General features: G+C 26.0%; 1 protein-coding gene across 2 annotated transcripts in view; it reads left to right on the forward strand.

The window, feature by feature from the left end:
• Window positions 1-1,918: 1,918 nt before the first annotated feature.
• Window positions 1,919-8,688, forward strand: part of LOC107438534 (bestrophin-2a-like) — a 42,406-nt gene continuing 35,636 nt past the window's right edge. The window contains exon 1 of one of the 2 annotated variants that reach the window (XM_043040461.2): window positions 1,919-2,090. The gene's annotated coding sequence lies outside the window, so the exon portion shown is untranslated. The remainder of the gene's footprint in view (window positions 2,091-8,688) is intronic. The other variant, XM_043040460.2, reaches the window with a different exon arrangement.

Genomic DNA, 8,688 nt, shown 5'->3' on the forward strand with positions numbered 1-8,688 from the left:
TATTGTAATATTTTTTACGGCTTTTAAAATTATTCTCATTAAAAATTGGATATAAGAATTAATTTGAACTTATTAAAATTCTGTTTATTTCTTGATCAATATTTTTGTTAATATGTTATAGTTTTATTTTTCTAAATAAAGTTGGCTGTGGGACGCATTATGCTTCAATTATGCACTAATTGTTTGTGGAATCACAAATGATTTTCAAAATTCAATGCCTCTTTTGCTAACAGCTGTAAAAAACTCGATTGTCCGATCTTTCTTCATTCGAATACCTTTGTTTACTGAAAGCAATAACAAAGAAGTGCACAGTTTCTCCCTCAATTTCAATCGCACGGTGTCTTAATTCTGCAATAAATGAGGCTTTTAAAATAAAAATAAAAAATCTTTTTTGAGGCATGACTGTTGATAATTTTCCATGAGTAGCGAGTAAATTTTCTGTTAGTTGGTGAGGTTCATTGCTATGGTTTTGCTAAAGAAATCTGAGATTCATAATTTTTATTGTCTTAACATTTTTTTCCTTATTACTAATGTTGTAACGGGAAAAGAAATATTTGCTCAGCCCAATTCTGATAGAAGAAGATAGATATGATTTTAAAGACAATTTAATATTTGGGTCGTAATTAAAAGGCTATTTGTGAACAAAATCCAGTGATCGCAACAATTGAGGGTTGTACACGATTTATTAGCCGGTATTTCAAGGTTTTTTGGACCTTCCAAGGTTTTTTGGAATGGGTATTAAAATATAATAAAAAAGAAAGAAAATGAGGGGCTTTTTAGTCACTCATTTTTCTTAAGTAAATCTCATCTTGCTTACTTGTTTAAAATCATTAACAGAGAAGAATATTGTAATAATTTTCTCAATTCGAAAGTACTGTAATATAATACATATACATATATATGTGTTCGAATTTTTAGTGATTTTTGATTCATTATTTTTCAAGTAAACCATGTAAAATTACCTTGTAAAATTTTATGAGTTCATAGTTGAGTTGCGTTATTAATTTTTTATAATTCTTTTTCTCTCCAAATTATCATGTGTGAACATTCATACTTATAATACTTACTGGCGCTTTAAAGGATCAGGTTTTTTAAACCATCTTATTTATTCTCTCTCTCTCTCTTTATTAATTTATTTTCTTATTATTTTACTTTTTATAATTCATTTTAAACATTATTTATTTTGTATTACGAACTTATAAATTATCAATCGAAGTTTATTGAAAACAAATTTTGGAAACAATCATCATGCTTATGTTACAGAAATAATTCTTTGAGAAAATTCTATAATTCTTTGAGAAAACGATTTTTAACTAATTTGAAATTCGTTTGATCAAACGATTTTTTTCATAATACTTTTAATGACAAAAGGAATTTTCTGCTTGATTGGTTCAGAATATTCTCTATCTTCATGTATTCTCTCATACTCATATACTCTCTATCTTCTCTTTATTCCCTATTTAGTTAAGAATAATAAAAGCACTCTTTTTTGTTTCCTCCAGTCATGAAATTATTTATTTTAAAATAATGCAAATAGTTACAAATTTTATTCAGCCAAGACTTTTTTGTTCCCTAAATTCGTGAAAAAAATGTGCGTCATGTAAGTTCCTAAATACAGGAGGGGAAAAAAAAGGAAATTTAAGCAAATTTAAGAATGAACACTACAAGAAACTTTCATGGGAACATCTAATAAAAAAGTATAATACTCTAAACCGGTTTGATGCGGATTTGAAGACAATGTAAGTATTATAAAAAAAAAGCAATCTTTCTTAAAAATAGAAAACGAGATTTATTTTTTAAATGCAAACAAATGAAATATATTTTATTCTATGATATAACGGAGCGCGTCGCGAGTCCGAGAATGACGATTTAGAATATAAATTACCGAACTCGCCAATACTTTCTTGATCTTTTTTTTACAGAATCACTAGGCGTAAACCGCATAGGTTAACAAATCCGTAAAGGAATGGAGCAAGTTTTAGATTCAGTATTGTAGTTTCAGTCCTCTTTGTGAATAGTAGTAAAAAGGATGCAATCCTCGATGCCGCATTGGTTCGGTCTTTCAGTTGATCGGAATATGGAAGATTGAGGTAGATATTAATTTTTTACATTCAGTAATTCTTCAATTCTATTGATTTCTGAACTTTTGCTAATAGTTTTACAATTCCTTATTTCCCATTAAATTATTCTCCGTTAAATTGAGTTTTAAATTAATAAATATAACGGTCTCTAGTATGATCGAGGAATACCATTCATTTTAATGAATATTTAAAAATGTTGTTATATTTATTTTTATTCTGTTTAATTAAAAGTTTGAAATAATTACACTAATGGATTAATTGAAATTACAATGAATGATTATATTAATATATTAATTGATAAAGTTCACGGAAATTGTTATTTATTAATATTTTTTATGAAAACTAGTATAATTTTAAGTTATATTTATTTAATATTTGACCGTTATAAAAAGTCCTATCAGTGAAAACTGCAATTTATTGGATTCAATCGAATAAGCGAGTTGTTACTGTTAGTGATTGACATTTTAATAAAAAGTTAAATAATTAAATCTAATAATTAAATTAAATAATTAAATTAAATAAAAAAATTAAATAAAAAATGAAAATAGAATTGATATTATTAAAACAGTGAATTTTACTAAAATTAAAACAGAAATAGATTTTATATAATTTTTCATAAAAGAAATGATTTTTTGAGGAAAGCAATTTGCTCTAATAATAATTCAGATAATTTTAAATCGTTATGAATTAAGAATGCAATATAATTATATTGCATAATTTAATTGATATCAGTGATTTTTTTTTAATAAAGAATTAAAATCGAAAGTGCTCTTAAGTAATTCTACATTAATATAAAACATGCCTAAGGTAATCAAATAGGACAGTTTTTTCAAAACTTTTTGAAAAGTTCTGTGATATTTTTATTATTCATATTTTTATTAGTAGATAAAAAATGGTCACGTAATTGGTGTTTCTCCTAATTAATCAAATTTATCTTTTAACTTATGTTTAAATTAAAATTAGCTTATTTTATTTTGCTCATAACTTTTATTTGATTTAATTTTTCAGGAATTAGTTTCACGCTTAAATAAAATACAAAAATAAATTTAATTAGCATGGTACAAAATTGTACACAAAACGTAAATAGATTCAATGCATATAAATGACTTTCATTATTAATTATACTTTATTAAGTATATTTTTACTAATCTTAGGTTGTATTACTCTAGTTCGTGGTACCACATTATTCACTGATTTGTAGTTTCAATTGGAATTAAATAAAAACAGGTTGCATAAAAGATAATTGGAACTTTAAGAGGAATTTTATAAAAATCATATTTATACAATTTAAACTGTCATAACATATTAAGATGCATTAAAAATGCATATTATTATCTTTTTGCATTTCATTTGATTCTAATAGCAATCTCATCTAATCGTAATTTAATTCGGAAAATAAAAGGTTTGCTAAAAAATTTGTTTGCCTTCTCAAATGACAAACACCATAGTAATGACAACACGAATTGAAACAAATATTTAAGTTCTTCTAAATTTTCAAAACTATATTTATAATAGTTTATAAAATTTTTCCAAAATTAAATGCATGAATTCCAAACCTCTTAATTCTAATAATAAGAAAGAAAAATGGATAAAAAATAAGTTAGTAGTTTATTATTAATTAATTAAAAGATCGAAACGTTATAAAAAAATCACCCCCTTCAAACATAGAAACAAGAATAATACTATATATTACATAAGTTGGAGTCTAAAATTCACTAATTTTTAGTCTACATGAAATTTAGAATATTTTACTGAGTGATTAAATCACTGCTTAACTTTGTAATATTTTTGCTTTTCCCTTGCAAAGCCAAACGAGATTTTTCTTTTCGCGTTTGCGTACTATATTATTTCAATTTAAACAGTGGGATATTTATTTCTGTTCAAAGGAAAAGGTATGTTATTAAGGTCTTTCACGCATTTTTGAAGTAAAATCTTTAGTTTTTTTTTAACCGTGCAAAAGTATGGAATGACCAATTTTAATACTTTTTGTTCTACTGCATAAAAAATTGGTTTTTGATAGGAAAAAAATAGTTTTCATCAGATTAATGATAATTTTTCATCAGGCATTAAGAAAATATTGCAGAACTTTGCCATTAAAAACTATCGGATGATCCTAAGAAATTTGCTAATGATATACCTGTCCCAGCACTTTTGCCATAAGAGGCAACGACAAATTTTTACTATAGTGTCGTGCCATAGCTTATTGTAAACTTTTTCCATTGGCTATAACATATTTTTGCTATACAGCTATAGCAATATTTCTCCATAGCTCTGAGGAGAGCAGGAGAATGAAAACTACTCATGTATTAAGGGAAATATTGTGGTGTCCAGACTGGAAGTCGGACGACGCCTGTTTAGCCGGTGTGAGAGGGACAGCTTAGCCCTCTCGGCTAAAGTATATATACCCAACTTCAAGTAGCTAAGCTTTATAAAGCGTTTACCACAGCTCTATGGTATTTTACCATACAACCAAACAAATTTATATAGACAATTACAAACAATTGCCATTGAATTGCAGGGATCTTTTAGAGTTCTTTGCCAAGAATGATTATGATACGCATGAATGATGAGAAAAAACAACTCATTCACAAATACGCCCCAGCTTTTCTTAAAAATTACCTGTCAAAAATATCAGTATATTAATTTGCTTCTTCGTGAACAATTTTCCCCATCTTCATAGAAAAGGATGAGTTAAATGAGCATGTTTTTGATGGTTTATATTTTTAAAGGCTCTTGAACTAATCATTTCCTTCTCATGTCTAATATTAAGCATTGAAATAATATAATGAAGAAATGTAATAATATTCTTAAAAGCTCTTGAACTAATCATTTCCTTATCTTGTCTAATACTAAGCGCTGAAATAATATAATGAAAAAAATGTAATGATATTTATAAAGGCTCTTGAACTAATCATTTCTTTCTCATGTCTAATGCTAAGTATTGAAATAATATGTGAAAAAATGTACTAATAATTTTACTCCTTTGCGAAAGCTTATAAAAGTAAGTTTAAAAAAAGAATAAGATTGTTTAAAATTAGTTGTTTTTTCTTCCAATTTTTAAAAAATAAATAAATAAAACTGGGACATTTTGTTTTTTAAATTGGAAATTTCATGTGGATAATTACCTTTTGGATTTCACCCAACCTAAAGTAATGTGTTCACTAGTATGAATATTTAAGAAAGCATTTTAGTCTAATAAAGTATAAATATATTGAAAAAAAAGCTTTAATAGTACAAAACTTTATTCTATCATACTGCAGCGCCATTTTAATTTATTCAGTGCATATTTGTAGGGTAACTTATATTATTATTTTAGATAAATGTTTTGGGATATGGATATTGTCTAAGTATTAATATAAATTCTTGAGTGGCGTTATCTCCTTCATTATAAATAGGAGAATAATCTCTGTAACAAATTATTCCATTATAATTAACACAAAATTTAAAATCTTATTCTTCTGAAAGTATTATATTTGACATTTGAATAGTTGCAATGTACACTTGCATTTTATATTTTATTTTAACGTCGTTGATATGCGTAAATACACAACAGGTGTGAGGTTTAATGTAACAAATCGTACTTTTCTAGTCCCTTAATCATTTTTTAAACATTTTCGGTTATTTTTAAGACATCGAATATTTTTGAAATACAGAAAATAAGTTTTAAATGCACATCAAGTTATTTGAAAGTGTAAAACTACTTTTAATTCTTCGCAGCATATATTGTATATAAATAACTTTGAAATACGTATATTCTCAGTTTTAATGATAATAACCACTTCGTCTATTTGTCACGTGGCTTTCTATTTGACGAATTCGGCATTTTTCTTCTTTTTTTTTTTTTTTTTTTTTTTTTTTTTTTTTTTTTTTTTTTNTTTCTTTTTTTTTTTTTTTTCTTCTTCTTTTTTTTTGGATTCGCTTTTTCTTATGTTGGTTATATACATATAGTTTAAGTACTTAATTTCGTCTAAAATTATAAAATGCAAAGTTTGTGCGTGTTTTATAAATCCAAAAAAGTTTGTAAGCGACCTAAAATTTGGAGAAAGGGTGCTAAGATTAAATTTTATTTCTTGATTTAAAAATTCGCTCAAAAGTGGGAAGAGACGCTTGAAGAATGAATTTTTCTCATTGGTTCAGCTATAGAAATTTAGTTACTTAATATAGGTATTAGTTTAGTTACTTAATATAGGTATAGGTATAAGTACTTAATATAGGTATTATAGTATTGACATTTTTAAGGCCCTCTTCAAGAGTTAAGTTTTGGATAAAATGCTTGATGAGTTAATCTCGAGCAATAGAATTTTAGCATAAACCGTATGAACTTTTATAAACGTGTTTTGTTTAATCTAATAACGTAAAGCCACAAGGAATGCCTGCAAATAATTGTAAATTTTTAAAAAAAAATAGGAGTTACATCAACTTTTTTTTTTAATTATTTAGGTACATGCCTTTTAGTTTTTTACATGATTTCGTAGTGTTGATTAATACTGATTTAATGTTTAACTTTACTATTTTTTTATCCCCTTATGAAAAGCGGGTATTCAGGGGTAGTTAAAGAAAAAACTGTTTTTAGATTATAATATTATATTTAATTTGCAAAGCATTAAAAATATTCTTTTTACCTAATTCGTACGCTTAATTGTAATTTAAAGTGGGGAAAAATTATGATCTGCTAACGTAACCCCGAAAAATTTGATAAAATTGTTTATACATTTGACAACAGCAATGCCTAAATTGTATTAAAGAACGAAAAATTAAAAAAAAATAGTATGTTACACTGTCTCAATGATGCTTCAAAGATCAGGTCAGGAGAAACAGAATTTACAGTTTTCAATGCTGTTTTGACAAAAAATGAGAATCTTTGCAAAATATTCAAATATATATATTAATGATACTTTCTTTTAAAAATTATATGTATGTAGAATTTTGATCCTTTTCCTTCATTTAAACAATAATAAAAATACAGATGATTGAAATGTAAGTAATTAATTAAGGAAATAAAAGCTTAACACGTTGAAGATTCATTTTGCAACTTGTACGTTAGTGGATATTTTAATTTTAAAAAAAATTGATGAAATTACTAATTTGTAGTGGAAAAGTGTCTCTAAATTCACCAAAGCTTTTGTAAAGCTATGTTGTTTGTAAAGTTATGTAAATTTATGTTTTTAATAAAGTTATGTAAATTTTACCATGAAAAGTTTTAAAAAATATGTACATAAGTAAAACCGTGATGAGTTTCATTTTTTCCTAATTGTGACATTTTTATATCAAACTGTTTCTTAATAATGTTTCCAGATAGAAATTATTCAAATTTCTAATATTTTCACTAGATACCAGTAGAATACATTGAAACATTTTTTGCCCACTAAACAAATGAGGTGATTTCATTTGTTCCACACCACTGTTATAAAAATATTCCAACGAAAACTTTTAACTTGAAACTGTTTCCTTCAAATATTTTTTGACTACTTTGCCCAATAATTTATTTCACTAAAATGTGAATCAACATTAAAAGTATCGCAAATTCAAAAAAAAAAGAAGAAGAAGAAAAAGAGATAGAGAGAGAGAGAAAGAGATTTTTTTCCAATTCTTATTCTCTGCGCTATTTGAAGTTTCGGACTTATATCATTAATTTTTATGAGATAGTTCCATAAATAGAGTAGACATTCATGAATCATTTTCAGTTTCATCGGACTCTAACCATATTTCATTGTAATTGTAATTTTAGCATTTTACGTCTATCTTCTTGCAATTGTATCCTAGAACAATTGATTTTCGGTATAGGATCAAATACTAAACATTCTACACAGCTCAATTTTTATTTACATTCAGCTTATTAATTGTTTGGGAAAAATACTCACCAGCATATTATCCCGGGGTGTTTTCTGATTGAGCAATGCTTTAATATTAGTAGCTGAGGTAACTATTGTAATTAGTTAAGTATTTGTATTGCTGAGTTATTTTCAGCGTAAATTATCTGCATTCACCCTCTTAACAGCCAAATGACTGCAGTTATAGCTATTAAAATGATGTCTAGGTATAGTAAAGTAGCTATGCATTGCAAAATAGAAATCTTACAGCTCCACTTGTAACTGTGGAGTAAACGTTTTTATTCAATGAATGATATGAGATAGAAGAAAAAAGGCTTTAAAAAGTTGTAGGGAATCACTAATTTAAGATAAAAAAAGCATCGAATGGATTCTTATTTTAAAGTTAAAGAAATCCTCTTAAAATACGCATTATTTTTTTAATGAATTCGTACTCCGGGAATCTTAGAAAAAATTTGATTTGCATATTTTGCAATCTGGGAAACTTACGAAAATAGCCTAAATCATTTATGAAAGGTACAGCTCAGTGTAAGTACATATGAATTCGCTACTGGCCTTATATATAACATTCTATATTTTATTCTGTATTTTCTTGAATTTTTATTTCATATTTTTTCTTATGATATGTTTTATTTTGCATTTTTAGCTCATTTTGTTCCAATTTCGTTTCATAGTTGCTATAGTAACGCAATAGTTGGAAGCACTCTTTTTTGCGGATATAATCATGTGATATAATCATGTATCATCATATATATATATATTAATTTGCTTCTTCGTGA

The sequence above is a fragment of the Parasteatoda tepidariorum genome, chromosome 1 (genome assembly GCF_043381705.1).
Source record: "Parasteatoda tepidariorum isolate YZ-2023 chromosome 1, CAS_Ptep_4.0, whole genome shotgun sequence".
Lineage (NCBI taxonomy): Eukaryota > Metazoa > Arthropoda > Arachnida > Araneae > Theridiidae > Parasteatoda > Parasteatoda tepidariorum.